We start from the raw sequence: 18,036 nt of genomic DNA, 5'->3' as shown, positions 1-18,036 counted from the left end.
AAAGGTCGAGCAAGGCACAAACAGACAATCAGAGGTACAGACAAAAAGCAAAGTCCAAAATATAGAATCAGAGTTGAGAACCAGAATGATAACAGAAACATACTGCTCAGTAAGGGTCAATGGAAACACAATACTTTGCAATGTTGTAGAGTTAACAGCATCCTTTTATGCATGTGCTGATTGCACTTTAATCTGGGACAGGTGCTTGTAATTAGTTTTTGAGGCATGTAATGCTTAGAGAGCGAATGCATGTAAGTGGAAGTTTGACACGTGGATGTGTGCGGATGTGACGTTGTTTTTCTTCTTATTCTTCTGCTTATTCTTAAATTATTGCTCTTGAAAGTTCTTAAAAATCTTTTCAGAAAAGCATAAAGGCATTAAATCAGGTAAAATATTAATAGACAGCTATTGTTTTCAGTTGTAGCCAAAATAAGTTTGAGATTTAGAAAAGGCATTGCTGTTTTGAAGGAAATCTGCATCCTCCATTGCATTACATAGAAGATAGAAACTTTTTAGAAAGTTCCATATGGTGTCTGGTTTAGAATTTGAAAAATGTTCTGCAATTTGCTATTTGTTGTTATTATATGTGAATGATTTTCCCCCCCAACAGCCCAGTTGTTTCAGTTTTTCCTAGCATTTCCTAGCATTTGCATAGTGCATAGTGATAGGGTTAAAATGAAATCTGAATATCTGAAAAGATATAAATATTTTGAGCACTACACAGATACAGATAATGATATTGCATTACACCTCTATAATGAACATGAACAAAGGAGATTTCTGAGGACCTCAGAAAAAGCGTTGTTGATGCTTATCAGGCTGGAAAAAGTTACAAAACCATCTCTAAAGAGTTTGGACTCCATTAATCCACAGTCAGACTGTGTACAAATGGAGGAAATTCAAGACCATTCTTACCCTCCCCAGGAGTGGTCGACCAACAAAGATCACTCCAAAAGCAAGGCGTGTAATAGTCAGCGAGGTCACAAAGGACCCCAGGGTAACTTCTAAGCAACTGAAGGCCTCTCTCACATTGGCTAATGTTAATGTTCATAAGCCCACCATCAGGAAAACACTGAACAACAATGGTGTGCATGGCAGGGTTGCAAGGAGAAAGCCACTGCTCTCCAAAAAGAACATTGCTGCTCATCTGCAGTTTGCTAAAAATGTTTTGTGGACAGATGAGACCAAAATAGAACTTTTTGGTTTAAATGAGAAGTGTTATGTTTGGAGAAAGGAAAACACTGCATTCCAGCATAAGAACCTTATCCCATCTGTGAAACATGGTGGTGGTAGTGTCATGGTTTGGGCCTGTTTTGCTCCATCTGGGCCAGGATGGCTTGCCATCATTGATGGAACAATGAATTCTGAATTATACCAGCGAATCCTAAAGGAAAATATCAGGACATCTGTCCATGAACTGAATCTCAAGAGAAGGTGGGTCATGCAGCAAGACAACGACCCTAAGCACACAAGTTGTTCTACCAAAGAATGGTTAAAGAAGAATAAAGTTAATGTTTTGGAATGGCCAAATCAAAGTCCTGACCTTAATCCAATCAAAATGTTGTGGAAGGACCTGAAGCGAGCATTTCATGTGAGGAAACCCACCAACATCCCAGAGTTGAAGCTCCAACCTGGTGTGCAGGGCTGATCAACAGTTACTGGAAATGTTTAGTTGCAGTTATTGCTGCACAAGGGGGTCACACCAGATACCGAAAGCAAAGGTTCACATACTTTTGCCACTCACAGATATGTAATATTAGATCATTTTCCTCAATAAATAAATGATCAAGTATAATATTTTTGTCTCATTTGTTTAACTGGGTTCTCTTTATCTACTTTTAGGACTTGTGTGAAAATCTGATGATGTTTTAGGTCATATTTATGCAGAAATATAGAAAATTCAAAAGGGTTCACAAACTTTCAAGCACAACTGTATGTGTTTTGCCATCAGTCTGACTGTGTCTGAAAAAAAATATATATATATTGTGCTGACTCTGTCAGTTGCTGGGTGGGGTTAGGTTTCCCCTAGTGGTAGTTTTAGGTACTGCAGCTTTAATTTGTAGTCACTTCCTGTTATAGGTACGAGGCACTTCCTGTTTCAACCATGCCTGTTACAAGCCATATATAAATGTGCTCCTCCAGAGATTCAGCTGTAGTCATGGGTCTGCTGGGACGGGCAGAGATGGCAGGAAGTGACGCAGGGAATGGGGGAGAGATGGGGGGAGAGGATGCGGGAGAATTGAACAGCGAGGATGGCTGGCAAATAAAAGGAAAAGAAAATAGAAGGCAAGACAGAAATAAAAGAAAGAAATATAATTCGGAAGATTTTTGGGATTCTGATGTGGATAGTGTTATCAGTGTGGCTGCGAGTAAAGTGGAAGAGTTTAAGGTAAAGCTTCAGTTTGATTCTCCCGGTTCTGTCAACCCACTGAAGCTGTCTAAAGCCCTGTATGATAGTGTAGGAGAGGTGAATGTCAAACCCCTTAGAGATGGTAATTTACTGATTACATGCAAGGACTTTCAGCAGTGAGAACGTGTGATTAAGTTAACATCTTTAGGTGGAAAGAAAGTGAAATGTTCTCCCTGGGAAAGAAAGCGAACAGTGCAAGGAGTAATTACAGGGGTACCAACTGATATGTCAATTGACGACTTACTAAGTAATGTGACAGGGGCTAATGTTGTTAAGGCCAGAAAATTGCTTTATAATAAAGATGGGGCTAAGCACGACAGTCTGTCTGTACTATTACAATTCAATGAGCAGGTGCTACCATATCGAGTTAAGGTTGGGTACTTAAGTTACCCAGTGAGACCGTACATCCCGCCGCCATTAAGGTGCTACAAATGTCAAAAGTTTGGGCATGTTGCAGCGGTATGCAGAGGTAGGCAGTGATGTGGCAAGTATGGGGGCGAGGATCACGACTACGGCAAATGCCATGAGGGCACAAAAGCCAAGTGTTGCAATTGTGGGGATGAGCATAGCGCAGTGTATAAAGGATGTGAGGCTCACAAACGAGCAGCTCAGGTACAGAGGGTTAAAGTGGAGGAGAAGCTCACATACGCTGAGGCTACCAAAAGAGTTAATAGATCTGTGCAGAAAGACAACACTGTGGTACAACAGCAGCCGATAAGAAGAGTGGTTGAACAGGGCCCAAGTCGTAATTATTATAACTCAAAGGAATGATGTGCAACTGATATGATAAACGTGGGAGTAGACAAAGTAAAGTTTGTGGCCTTTCTTGCCTATGTAATTAATTGCTCAGCCAAATCTGAAAGTAGAACAGAGAGAATTGAAATCATCATAAGGGCAGCAGAGAAATACCTTAATATGGGGAAAATATCTCTAGAATTGATAGTTGAAACACTTAATGCGGGGATTCCAGACACTCAGACATCATGTACTAGTTCTTAATGGTCTTTATGATTTTGCAATGGAATGCCCATAGCCTTTGCTCCAATGGGCAAGAGTTTAAGAGTTTTGTGGATGAAATGACTGAGAAACCACGTTATTTGTGTACAAGAAACCTGGCTCAAACCACAGCTAGATTTTATTATGTATGGATATGTTGCTATTCAAAGAGACAGGGAAGGGGGTATGGGAGGTGGTGTAGTAACTTTTATTCAACAAGGATTGGGATATAGGGTAGTGAGTACATGCAAAGAATTAGAGGCAATAGTAGTGGAGATATGGATAGGTAACAGCAATGTATGGATAGTTAATTTGTATAATCCCTGTAGGAAACTAAGTAAAGAGACCTTTAATAACATTATTGGTGAGGTACCTAATCAGATGGTGTGGTGTGGGGATTTCAATGCTCATAGTACTCTTTGGGGTAGTACACTCACAGATTATAATGGTTGTGTGGTTGAAGAATTCTTAGAGGAAATGGATTTGGTGTGCCGGAATGATGGAAGGGGTACCAGGATAGATGTGGGAAGAGGGGTGGAGTCGTCAATTGACCTTACTCTGGTTTCAGAGAAAATAGCTGGTGTTACTACATGGGAGGTGCTTGACAATACCATGATAGGTAGTGATCACTACCCAATATGCTGTGAAATTGGAGTAGGGCTAGTTCAACTGGAGGAAGTGGGCTTTCCTAGATGGAAGTTAAAGGATGCTAACTGGACAGCTTATAGTATGTTTTGTAGTGTTAGGCTGCAAGCAATAAAATCAGATAGCTTTAATAGTGTGGATGATTTTAATACAAAAATAACTGAAGTCTTGCATTCTACTGCAGTAGAGATAATTGGAAAAGGGAGTGGTGTAGGATGACATAAGATGGTTCCTTGGTGGTCAGAAGACTGTAAGACGGCTATAGACCCCTTTCACTGACGTCACCCAAAACCGGAAGTAAACAGACCCTGCGCCATTTTGGAAGACCAACAAACTCGTGATTAGGGGGAATTAACGGCAGCGGTATGTGAACCCACGAGAATAAAGTGGAGTGGCAAATGACTTAAACAAACAAATCTGAGCTGTTTTATTTATGATTTATTGGCCCAACAGTAGACCTGAAAGAAACCTGTGTGAGACTTGGCAAAAAACTGTGGATATAATGGATAAGTCTGTGCATGATCTGCGGACACTTTGAGGTAAGCAAACGCAAGAAATTCAGATTTAAAACATGCTAAATTGGCCCCAAGTTGATAACTGTATGAGGAGCAAGCCTCCCAGACTTCTACAATTTAATAATAATAATAATTTAGGACCGTGGGGCGGCATGGTGGTGTAGTGGTTAGCGCTGTCACCTCACAGCAAGAAGGTCCTGGGTTCGAACCCTGGGGCCGGCGAGGGCCTTTCTGTGTGGAGTTTGCATGTTCTCCCCGTGTCCACGTGGGTTTCCTCTGGGTGCTCCGGTTTCCCCCAAAGACATGCAGGTTAGGTTAACTGGTGACTCTAAATTGACCGTAGGTGTGAATGTGAATGGTTGTCTGTGTCTATGTGTCAGCCCTGTGATGACCTGGCGACTTGTCCAGGGTGTACCCCGCCTTTCGCCCATAGTCAGCTGGGATAGGCTCCAGCTTGCCTATGACCCTGTAGAAGGATAAAGCGGCTAGAGATAATGAGATGAGATGAGATTTAGGATGGTTTGGGGCTTGCTCGCTGCTGCCAGGTTGGTTGTTGAGTAGCCTGACTGTTTTTTTTTTTCTTGCGTGTGGTATCATTGTTGACACGAGGTTGTTTTTTGAACATGCCAATGCGGACACAATTTCCCCTGATGAGTTATGACTTCAGACGTGATGCATGTGTGGAGGTGTGGAGTCTGCGTGATATGTGCGTAAGATAGGCTTCTCATGTGTTTGGAGATCCGTGCTCCAAGACAAGCGCAAGCACACACACCCCCAAGGGAAAAAAAGGGACCCCCCCGAAAATATCGGCATAGTTCGAACACTGAGTGTAGGCACTGGGTGTAAACAACAAATAGTTTACAATGTCTGGGTAGCAAACAGATGGCAGAATTGGTGTCCGGTCCTCCTTATGTTTCCATTCTCCCTTGCCGTGAGTCTTATCATATGGGTCAAACCCATCAATCACAGCCAGTTTCTCCACATACCATGCCCTTTCTGCAACTGGTAATGTACTCACATAACCAGAATTATCATCCATCGTGTCACTTTACTCTCGCTCGTACTTTGTTTTATATTGTGAGTGCATGTACTTGGTCTTCCAATATGGCGCCTAACAAAATCTCGCGGCGCGGTGACATCATGTGAAAGGGGTCTATACAGGCAAGGAACAAAGCTTTTAGGAAGGTGAAAGCTACATTCTGTTTTAATGACATGGTGGCATATAAAAAGGCTCAAGCACATGTCAGAAGGGTTATAAGACAAGCTAAGCGACAACAGTGGCAACAATTTTGTAATGAAATAGGGAGGGAAATTCAAATTTCTGATGTTTGGGGTATGATTAGGAGGATGGGTGGTATTCAAAGGGAGCTTACTCTACCAGCTATAAGATACAATAACAAAGTTATGATTAGCAACAAGGACAAGGCAGAAGCATTGGCAAGAACATTTGTAAGAGTTCATAGCTCTGTAAACCTGACTCCAGAAGCTAGAGCAGCAAGAAGTGACATGTTAAGACAGCACCCTAATATACATGATAGAAAGAGAGATTTTAATGAAGCAGTGGATGTCCCATTTTCCCTGTTTGAACTTAAAAGAGCCTTGGCTGGGGTTAGAGCTACATCCCCTGGTACACTGCAAAACCCGATAAGGTCACTGAGCTCAAAAATTTTATTGAAACCGATTAAGTAAAAATTTTTGAGGTAAGTAATTTAAATTTTTTAAGGTAAGATTTCTTAAAAATTACAATTAAGTGTAACTATAGTGTAATTTTTAAGAAATCTTAGCTTAAAAAATTTAAGTTACTTACCTCAAAAATTTTTACGTAATCGGTTTCAATAAAATTTTTGAGCTCAGTGACCTTATCGGGTTTTACAGTGTAAGGATGAGATATGTTATAAGATGGTGGAATGTTTAACCCCTGAGGCGCAGGAAATAATCTTGCAGCTTTACAATAAAATATGGGAGGCAGGGACAATACCATTGGCTTGGAAGCACTCAGTTGTCATACCCATTGGGAAACCAGGGAAAGATAAGTGTGAGGCAACTAGTTACTGACCTATTGCCTTAACCTCAAATATGTGTAAAGTTATGGAGCGTATGGTTACCAGCAGACTAACATATGTGCTGGAAAGTAGAAATTTATTCTCATGCCATCAGAGTGGTTTTAGGAAAGGGAGGACCACCATGGATCCAGTTGTGTGTTTGGAAAATGAAGTCAGTAAGGCTCAGGCAAATAAGGAACAAGTGAATGCAGTATTCTTTGATGTAGAGAAGGCATATGATATGCTGTGGAAAGATGGTCTTCTCATCAAGTTAGAGTCCATAGGTATAGGGGGAAGAATGTACAATTGGGTGATGGATTTCCTGAGAGACAGGAGTATAGAAGTAAGGGTTGGGTCATCTCACTCTAATATTTACTCTATAGAAAATGGAACTCCGCAAGGTAGTGTTTGCAGTCCTATTCTTTTTAATATTATGATCAATGATATCTTTTCAGGGGTGGATGCTAGTCTTGGTAGATCATTGTATGCAGATGATGGGGCCTTATGGGCGAGGGGTCGTAATGCAGGAGCTGTACAGGCAAAACTACAGGCAGCAGTTTGTACTGTGGAGGAGTGGGGAAATAAGTGGGGTTTTCATTTTTCTGTTGAGAAAACTCAAGTAATTTGTTTTTCTAAAAAGTGAGTTAACCCGAAGGTACAGATTACTCTTTATGGGCAGTCAATTAAGCAAGTGTTAAGTATTAGATTCCTAGGAGTGTGGATGGATCATAAATTAACATATGGAGAACATATCCAAAGGGTCACAACTAAATGCAAAAAGGCTATTAATGTGATGAGATGTCTTGTAGGGAGCAGTTGGGGTGCGAGTATGGGTGCCCTTAGGCATATCTATACTGCTCTAATCAGGTCAGCCTTAGACTATGCTTGCATTGTATATGGGTCAGCAGCAAAGTCTCATCTTCAGAAACTTGATCGAGTTCAATCACAGGCTTTATGGCTATGCTGTGAGGCCTTTAAGACATCGCCAGTTCCAGCATTGCAGGTGGAGGTTGGTGAAATGCCACTCTCACTGCGGCATCTACAACTAAGCTTGAATTACTGGGTCACACTACAGGGACATACACAGGATCATCCATCTAAGGCTGTTCTGAACAAGTGTTGGGAACATGGGCGTAAACATTTTAACAGTTTTGGATGGGTAGGAGATGATGAAGCTGAGAAATTAGACTCGACTAAGCTGTCTTATAGTCACACAGTAACATTGTCAGCTACTCCCCCTTGGTTTTTTCCTATGCGTATAGTGGACCTTGAGATAGCAAAATTGTCAAAACAAAGTAGGGAGCATGGTGGGCTGAGCAATATGGTACAACACTATTTGAACACCAAGTACAGTGATATGGTTCAGGTATATACTGATGGTTCAAAGGACCCAGACATGGGAAGGACAGGAGCAGCAGTATATGTACCAGGTTTTGACACCTCACTCAAGCAAAGAACACGAGACAACTTGGCAATTTACTTAGTGGAGCTTTTAGCTATTGTAATAGCACTTATATGGACTGAGGACTTTAAACCAAATAAGTTTGTTATATGCTCAGATTCTATGGCAGCGTTGGTCAGTATCATGAATTTTAAGTCTTCTTGCAGACCTGACCTGATTTGTGAAATTTTTCAGTGCATGTACAGACTGTCTCATAAGGGTATACACGTGTGTTTTCTTTGGGTCCCAGCACATGCAGAAGTAGAAGGCAACGAAGCGGCTGACTCTCTGGCCAAAAAAGCCCTTAAGATGGATCTAGGTAACCTACTGGTGCCCTTAAGCAGAGATGAAGTAAAAAGCCTAATTAAAACTAAAGTATGCAAATTGTGGCAGGAACAGTGGAATGCAAACACAAAGGGGAGGTTCCTTTACAAGATCCAGCCACAGGTCCCAACAAGAAGACGTGATAGTTGGGACCGAAGAAAGGAAACTGTTATCACAAGACTTAGAATAGGCCATACTGGTCTTAACCACTCCCTTAGCATTATAGGGAAACATACCACTGGACAGTGCCCATTGTGCAACCGTTTAGAAAATGTAGAACACGTTTTATTAGAATGCCCAGCATATTATTGTGAGAGGGAAATCCTGCTGCGAAATGTCAAAGCAATAGGGTTGACAAGATTGACACTGGAAGGTTTACTGTCATACTCTGATAGACCATCAGCATGGGCCCACCTTATATGATTTCTGAAGTCTACCCAGCTGTTTGAAAGAATTTAAGTTTATCTTTTCCCTTTTCCTTTCTCACTTCTGTCTTTTTTTTCTCTTTAACCCCCCTATTAATGCGCAAATCCCCATCAATGCTCCGTACCCATAGCTGAAAGTTTACTGTGTTACGCATCTGCAACAGTTGGTGGCAGTAATGCTCCATGTTGGTAGCCAACTGCCAATAAATTTCAAAGAAGAAGAAGAAGAAGAAGATTCAGCTGTATTAACCTTGGAGTGGAACCAACAGTGAGTTATTGCTGCAAATCGTTGTTGTAGTCGTTTAAGATCACTGTGGTTTTGAAATTGATGATCAAAATGTTTAATTTAAGTTAAAACGAGATCGTTGTTAATTATGCTAATGCTAATCGTCGTTAGCAATGCTAGTTAGCCACACTGCTGAGTCATTTAGCTTATTGTTAAGCCTCATTTACAACATGCTATACATTGTGTTTTGTGTGAAATGTTGCTAGTTAGTATATTTTCACTTTATCTGTTTACTTACCTGTGTAAATAGTCTCCTGTAAGAAAAAGATGTTAGATGTTAAATTTCGTCATACTTACCTGATTTATCTACCTAATCTACAACCTGCCTAGACAATACTTACCTGATTCAGCACCTGTGAAGGAAAAGGTAGATTGTAACCAGTGTGTTGCATGTATTTTATTCCTTTTGTAACATTTTGTATCCTGTATATTTCATTTGTGTTTCAGTTTTACAAATAATCAAAGCACCAGAAGATTTCAGTAAATCAGTCAACCTGGAATCAAGCCTACTGGTCTTTATTGTTGTTTGCTATCTGTCTACAATACCCCAGAAGTATTATCCAGGACAGAATAGTAAAATGTTGCCCACTCAGCGGGGATAGGCAGTGAACCACGGTGAACAGCACGCAGAAGCATCCAAGATGAGCCAAGTTGGTCAAGAGGAGTATCAGTCTCAGTTGGAGACAAGATCTCGAGCCTCAGTTTCACACAAATCCTCCAGATCATCAATCCGGTCATCTGTCAGCGCCGCTGCGACAAGAGCCAGAGCTAAGGCTGAAGCAGCAAAAATTAAAGTATCCTTTGCAGAAAAGGAGGCAGCAATGATGAAAGAAAAGGCTTCAATAGAGGCAAGTCTTCATGTTTTAAAACAAGAGAAAGAAGCAACTGCAGCATCAACAGAGACAGCTGTATATGAAGAAGCAGCAGCAGCAGCAGAGCTTGAACAAAGGAAAAGCGATGCTCTTGGTGAGTTACAGGATTTAGCTCTGGATGATTCAATGATGCGCACCAAAGACTATGTGGAAACACAGCCGTTTGATGCACATTCACCACAGGTGCAAGTAGCCCCTAGTCCACAGCAACCAATTGCTCATCAAGCACCAGTCAATGACTGACCCCCTAGCAACAAGGGACAAGATTCACTGTACGAGTCATTTGTGGAGGAAAATGAACACAGAGCCATGACTGCTGGACGCTATGTTCCTCACCCTGTCCCAATGACATTTTTGCCAAAGCAAGAACATTCACCTGTTACTCCTGATATTATAAAGACACACACAAGCTCAGAGAGTTAGGTGACTTGTTGAAAGAGCTACAAGCTGCAAAGTCAGAGGGATTCTTACCTGGACTTATGTATCTCAATACAGCTAGAGGGGTGAATCCAATTGTTGAAAAGCTTCCCTTCTAACTGCGGGAATGCTGGATGACGCAGGGATCCAAGTACAAGGAGCATTATCATGTGCCTTTCCCACCATTCAGCTACTTTGTTGAATTTGTATGTTCCCAGGCAAAGACCCGCAATGACTCCAGTTTTGCATTCAACCTTTCCTCTACCCCCAGTCAATCCAAGGGTGAGAGAGACCAAAAACACATCCAAAAATCTGCCGTAACAGTTAAGAAGACTGATGTCACAGCCACAGGTGGTGCATCTCAGGACAGCACATCTGTGAAGAAAAGTGAACTGGACAAGGAATGTCCTATACATAACAAACCGCACCCGCTCACAAAATGCCATGGGTTCTGAGGAAAACACCTTGATGAGAGGAAAGCGTACCTAAAGGAGAATTCAATCTGCTTTAGATGTTGTGCCAGCACTAAGCACATTGCTAAAGATTGCAAGACAACGCTAAAATGTAAAGAGTGTGAGAGTGACAAGCATACCTCAGCAATGCATCCTGGTCCAGCGCCATGGTCACCTCGTGGGCAGGCTGGACACTCACCTGGGAATGACCAGAGTGGGGAGCAAAGCGGGGAGAGTGAAGTTGCGGCACCCCCTGTTGTCACTTCCAAGTGCACCGAGATATGTGGCGACGCACCCCAGCCTAGATCCTGTTCCAAAATCTGCTTGGTCAAGGTTTCCCACGCTGATAATCCGAGCAATTCTCACAGAGTATATGCAGTACTTGATGACCAAAGTAATAGATCTTTAGTGAAATCTGAGTTCTTCAGTCTGTTGGGCATTAACAGCAGTACATTTCCCTACATGCTAAAAACATGCTCTGGCAGAGTGGAGACTGCAGGAAGCAACTAACATCATCGTGGAATCTCTTGATGGAAAGACCAAGGTCACACTGCCCATCCTGCTGGAGTGTGAATACTTACCTGGTGACCGGTCAGAGATCCCGACGCCTGAGTGCATCCAATATTTCCCTCACCTTAGACCAGTAGCTGACAAGATCCCTCCACTTGACAACAGTGCATCCATTCTTCTGCTACTAGGCCGAGATATTTTGAGCTTGCACAAGGTGCGGGAGCAGTGTAATGGGCCACACAACTTGCCATATGCTCAGCACCTTGATCTTGGCTGGGTCATAGTGGGGGAGTTATGTTTGGGTGGCGCTCACAAGACTAAGGAAGTCAATGCTTACAAGACCCATGTCCTTCAAAATGGATGCTCTTCCTTCCTCAAGCCCTGTACTAACAACATCCACATTAAGGAGAGACCCAGTGAAATCACTCAGTGCAGTCTTTGCTCACCATCACAGTGAGGAGGTTATTCCAGAGACATGTAGAGATGGTCTCGGGGAAAGTGTGTTTCAGAAAACACCAGCAGACAACAAACCAGCCATGTCAGTGGATGACAGCGAGTTCATGAGAATAATGGAAAAGGAAGTGTATATGGACAGCAAAAACCACTGGGTGGCGCCACTACCCTTTTGTTCTCCTCGTAAGCGCCTTCCAAGCAACAGAAAGCAAGCCTCTCAAAGACTCCAATCTCTCCAGTGCTCATTCAGGAGGAAACCTGACATGAAGCAGCACTTCTTTGATTTTATGCAAAAGGTCATTGACAACCGCCAGGCTGAGCCAGCTCCTCCACCACAGCCAGGGCAGGAGTGTTGGTATCTGCTGACTTTTGGTGTATACCACCCCCAGAAGCCAGGGAAAATAAGAGTTGTTTTTGACTCTAGTGCGGAGTACAAGGGGACGTCATTGAATGATGTGCTTCTCAGTGGACCCAATCTTAACAACACACTACTTGGTGTCCTACTAAGGTTCAGAAGAGAACAGATTGCTGCCACCGCCGACATAGAGCAAATGTTCTATGGATTCAAGGTCAGAGAGGACCACTGCCACTTCCTCTGGTTCCTGTGGCACAAAGACAATGATCCAGACAAGGAGATCATAGACTACTGGATGACTGTGCATGTATTCGGCAACAGCCCGTCTCCAGCAGTAGCAACATATGGCCTGAGGAGAGCTGCAGAGCAAGGAGAAGCTGAGTATGGCAGTGATGCAAAGGAGTTCGTCTTCAGAAACTTCTACGTTGATGATGGACTCACGTCATTGGCCAAGGAGGAGGAGGTGATCGATCTCCTGCAGTGAACCAAGGCTTTGCTGGCTGACTCCAACTTGAACCTTCACAAGATAGCCTCAAACAGCCCGAGGGTCATGGAGGCTTTCCCTGTGGAGGAACGAGCAAGTGACTTGAAAGATCTAGATCTGGGAGCAGACCCCTTGCCCCTCCAGAGGAATTTAGGCTTGAACTGGGAGCTTCAGACTGACAGTTTCACCTTCAGAGTGTCAAGAGACATCACACCATTCACTCAGAGAGGCATGTTGTCCACCATAAACAGTCTTTACGATCCCCTGGGATTTGCTTCTCCCATCATGGTCCAAGGCAAGGCATTGGTGAGAGACATTTCCTCAGAACAGTACGAGTGGGACACGCCTCTCCTACCAGAGAAAGAGGCACACTGGAAAGCATGGATCAACTCCTTAACATACCTGGAACAGGTTTGCATTCACAGATCTTACTTACCAGTCTCCATGTCATGTTGTAACAGGATAGAACTCTGTGTTTTCGCAGATGCTTCAACTCTGGCAATAGCTGCCACAGCTTGCCTGCTTGCCTTGGACTCTGAAGGAAGATGGCATGTAGGATTCGTTATGGGCAAATCAAAACTTGCGCCTTACCCTATGCACACCATACCGCGCCTGGAGTTGTGCGCAGCTGTTTTGGCTGTCGAGCTGGCAGAAATCATCCAGTCTGAAATAGACATAGAGTTACAGGCAGTCAGGTTCTTCACCGACAGCCGCATTGTGCTGGGCTACATTCACAACAGTTCACGAAGGTTTTACACCTACGTAGCTAACCGAGTAGCTCAAATTCATGGATCTACTGAACTAGAACAGTGGCAGTACATCTTGACAGACCAGAACCCTGCAGACCAGGGAACCAGGCTATTTCCAGCAGCTCAACTCTCATCTTCCAGTTGGCTGCTTGGCCCTCCATTTTTCAGCCAGGCAGCCACGGATCAAGATGATGAGGCAGAAATGTTTGAGCTCGTTGACGCAGATACAGACAAAGAAGTTAGACCACAAGCTACCTGTCTTCTAACCAAGGTCACAGAGCAGGCTCTTGGATCAGCAAGATTTGAACGCTTCTCTTCCTGGAAGAGTCTAGTGCGAGGTGTGGCACTTCTCATTCATGTAGTCAAGTCTTTCTCAGGAGAGAACAGTGATGGTTGTAAGGGATGGCATCAATGCAGCCAGCTGCTCACCACAGAGCGTTTCCAAGTGAAGACAAGTATCTTCAAGGCTGTGCAGGAGGATGTTTACAAAGAGGAGCTGAAATGCTTAACTCAGGGTACCACGGTGCACTGTCGAAGTTCCCTTGCAAAGCTCGACCCCTTCATCGACGAGAATGGATTGATCAGAGTCGGAGGTCAGATACGCAGGGTAGACTTGGGAGACCAAGAGAAACACCCACTCATCCTACCAGCCAGCCATCATGTGACCACTCTCCTGATCCGACACTATCATGACAAAGTAGCCCACCAAGGTCGCCACTTCACGGAGGGTGCATTGCGCACTGCTGACGTTTGGATAGTAGGAGGTAAGAGATTCATCTCCAGCCTCATATTCAAATGCGTCACCTGTAAGAAGTTGAGAGGAAAGAGAGAAGTTCAGAAGATGTCAAACCTGCCAGCTGATAGGCTGGCAATGGATCTGCCCTTTACTCATGTAGGGCTCGATGTCTTTGGCCCATGGACTGTCACCACTCAGCGGACGCGAGGTGGAGCTGCTGAGAGCAAGAGGTGGGCAGTCATTTTTGCTTGCTTATGCACAAGAGCTGTGCACCTTGAGGTTATTGAATCCATGTCGACCTCGAGCTTCATTAACGCCATGAGGCGCTTTCTATCCATACGCGGACCCATCAAACACTTAAGGTCAGATAGAGGCACTAATTTCATTGGTGCATGCCGCGAGCTTCAAATCAATACTGACGACCCTGAGATCAGGAACTATTTGCAAGAGCAGGGATGTACATGGACCTTCAATGCTCCCCATTCCTCACACATGGGTGGAGCTTGGGAGAGGTTAATAGGAGTGGCAAGATGCATACTGGATGGACTGCTTGCGAAGGATGGTGCTACCAGACTGTCTCATGAAGTCCTGGCAACCTTGATGGCTGAGGTTATGGCCATCATGAATGCATGCCCGCTAGTCCCAGTCTCCAATGATGCACAGGTACCTGAAATCCTCTTACCTGCCACTCTGCTCACCCAGAAGGCGAGTGTCAGTCTTGCACCCCTGGGAGACTTCGAGCTGGATCATCTTAGCAAGGTCCAGTGGCACCAGGTCCAGAGCCTGGTGGACTCCTTCTGGAAGAGGTGGCGGTCGGAGTACCTGGCAACACTTCAACCACGGAGGAAGTGGACCTCCAAGAAGCCTGACCTCCAGGAAGGTGACATTGTTTTGATAAAGGACAGTCAAGCAAAGCGTAACATGTGGCCTCTTGGACGAATAGTTAAGGCCATTGCTAGTTCAGACAGCAAAGTTCGTAAGGTCATTGTGAAGACTGTTAGCCAAGGGGTAGTTAAGGAATACCTTAGACCTATTTCTGATGTTGTTTTACTTATTCCGCAGAAGAAAGAGTAAATAGTGGTATACATGTATACCAAGCGGGGAGTGTGCTGACTGTCAGTTACTGGGTGGGGTTAGGTTTCCCCTAGTGGTAGTTTTAAGTACTGCAGCTTTAATTTGTAGTCACTTCCTGTTAACGAGGCACTTCCTGTTTCAACCATGCCTGTTACAAGCCATATATAAATGTGCTCCTCCAGAGATTCAGCTGTAGCATGTTCTTATACACTGTACACAGTATTCCAGTGAAAGAGAGATGGGGAGAACGTTAAGAAAATCTGTAACTATAGACAACTTAAGTCAGCCATTCACACAATCAGCAGTAACAGCTCTAACACAGTATTTAAAGGACACTCAACTAGCAAATAGAATTTAGGTTTTTTTTAAATAATCAGTATCCTCGTAATTGGTTTATGGGAAGATTTTTATTTGGTTATCCTTGTAATTGGTTTACGGGAAGATTTTGTTTGGTTATCCTCATAATTGGTTTACGGGAAGATTTTTGTTTGGTTATCCTCATAATTGGTTTACGGGAAGATTTTGTTTGGTTATCCTCGTAATTGGTTTACGGGAAGATTTTTGTTTGGTTATGTGGTTTAGCATTCTACATAAATTCTAGACAATTTGGCTGGAGTTTCTCTAAACTCTGGTGAGGTGGGACGAGGGCTGATAGGGCATGCCCGCCCTCTGAGCACCAATACACGTCAAGAAGAGCAAGGATTAACTCAAGCATACATCTCTTAATATTGTTAAAGAAGGCTAGAATTCTTCTGTGACCTTGTGTCTCACTGTGTATTGTATTGTTATAACACATTGCTCGAGACATAATATTGATATCTTTTTGAACATTCTATCAGGACGTGACCTGCTCAAGGTCTGACTACAGGCTCAATTTTGAGTTATTCTCATGCAGGCATTTGCAATGATTAATATCCCTTGAGATCACACCTCAGCCCGGTAGATGGCGGTAATACACATCGATTGTTAACCGCCAATAAATCGACAGAAGAAGAAGAAGATTCAGCTGTATTAACCTTGGAGTGGAACCAACAGTGAGTTATTGCTGCAAATCGTTGTTGTAGTCATTTAAGATCACTGTGGTTTTGAAAGTAATGATCAAAACGCTTAATTTAAGTTAAAACGAGATCGTTGTTAATTATGCTAATCGTCTTTAGCAATGCTAGTTAGCCACACTGCTGAGTCATTTAGCTTATTGTTAAGCCTCATTTACAACATGCTATACATTGTGTTTTGTGTGAAACATTGCTAGTTAGTATATTTTCACTTCATCTGTTTACTTACCTGTGTACATAGGCGGTTTTAAACGGGGGCCAGGGGGGGCCAGTGCCCCTGCAAAATTGCTCCTGGCCCCTGTTGTGGCCCCTGTGCTGAACAGGTAACAAGATTTATTAATTTTGACGTGCGCTGGCTCGAAGATCGGAACTGACATGACGGAGTGTTCTACACGGACTCCTTAAAGCGCTACACGCACACTGTTACCTGCAGCAGAAAGACCCGCAGCAGCGTGAATTGTAAACTTCGGACGTGAGAGAACAGCTGCAGCCCTGCAAGGACTAGGCTACTGCAAAGAGGCGAAGGTAAGGAAAATTATTCAATTTCATAACGTCAGTGTTTGCACATATCCGTGTTTTACTGTTGTTGTTCACTACAATAATAAATCCGTTTTATTGCACTTTCTTAAAAGTGCTTTGCACAGCAATAAGTAGCCTAACTTAATATTTTTGGGAAATGGGTAAAATAACCGACAGTGTTTAACCTTCTTGTAAAACTTTAATGGCCTTGTGATATGTAGAGGCTACATTCCTCTCCGTTTACTTTTTAGTATAGACCTACTGTAGGCTATCATCATGGAAAGGAGCAAGAAGGACATTATGTCCTTTTTTGCCCCGTTGGCAAAAAGCAACATAGAGAGAGTAAGGAAGATGAAGATTATGAAAGAGGAGAGAGAGCCAGAGGTGGAGAGAGAGCCAGAGGTGGTGGTTGGAGAGGTGGAAAGTGAGGCATCTGAAAGGCAATCTGAGAGTGAGGATGAAGACATTCAGGATCAGATTGAGGGACAGAATGAGGGACAACCCAACAAGTCATTGGGACAACCAGATTCACCATGCATATCAAGTACAGCACAGGTTTGTGATGTTGAACAAATGTATGTGTGTGAGCAGTGTCGACCTACAATTCATATAGCCTACCCTGAAAGTGTGAAGTCTGAATAATAATTAATAAATATAAAATACAAATAATAGATATAATAATAAATTAATAAATGAATAATGATAAATAAATGTTGTTCTCAGTCGCACTCTCATATTTACTGTATTCATCTTTCTCCAGATATCAGCAAGTGCTTGGACGACACTCCAGTGCAGCCACGTCTGAAGAAAAGGTTCATTGTATGCAAAAATAGAAATCTTATTTTACAAAAAAGAGAAACATGGTTTTAAGATTTACTGAGCACAATTTATTTTATGTTTAGGCTATTGAGACAGAATGTTTATCTCATTGTATTTATGCTCAATGTATTTTGTTTTGGTTTTAAATAAACTAAACAAAACATTTTGAACGCCTAAATATTGCCATGTTTTGCTCATATGTGCCCCCCTGAAAAAACACTGGCCCCACCTCGGCCCCCCTAGTAATTTTGGTCTAGAACCGCCACTGCCTGTGTAAATAGTCTCCTGTAAGAAAAAGATGTTAGATGTTAAATTTCGTTATACTTACCTGATTTATCTACCTAATCTACAACCTGCCTAGACAATACTTACCTGATTCAGCACCTGTGAAGGAAAAGGTAGAGGTAATCTGAGGCAGGATAGCAACTATATATTCACTGTTGACAAAATCACTCCA

General features: G+C 42.9%; 1 long non-coding RNA gene across 1 annotated transcript; it reads left to right on the top strand.

Moving 5' to 3' along the window:
• Positions 1-17,048: 17,048 nt before the first annotated feature.
• Positions 17,049-17,757, top strand: LOC132887536 (uncharacterized). The gene is made up of 2 exons (XR_009654853.1): positions 17,049-17,315; positions 17,521-17,757. It is a non-coding gene; the product is annotated as an uncharacterized LOC132887536 (long non-coding RNA).
• The last annotated feature ends 279 nt before the right edge of the window (positions 17,758-18,036 follow it).

Source organism: Neoarius graeffei, chromosome 1 (genome assembly GCF_027579695.1).
Source record: "Neoarius graeffei isolate fNeoGra1 chromosome 1, fNeoGra1.pri, whole genome shotgun sequence".
In the NCBI taxonomy this organism is placed as follows: Eukaryota; Metazoa; Chordata; class Actinopteri; order Siluriformes; family Ariidae; genus Neoarius; species Neoarius graeffei.
The sequence above is the reverse complement of the archived record's forward strand: the minus strand, read 5'-3'. Positions and strand labels throughout refer to the sequence as shown.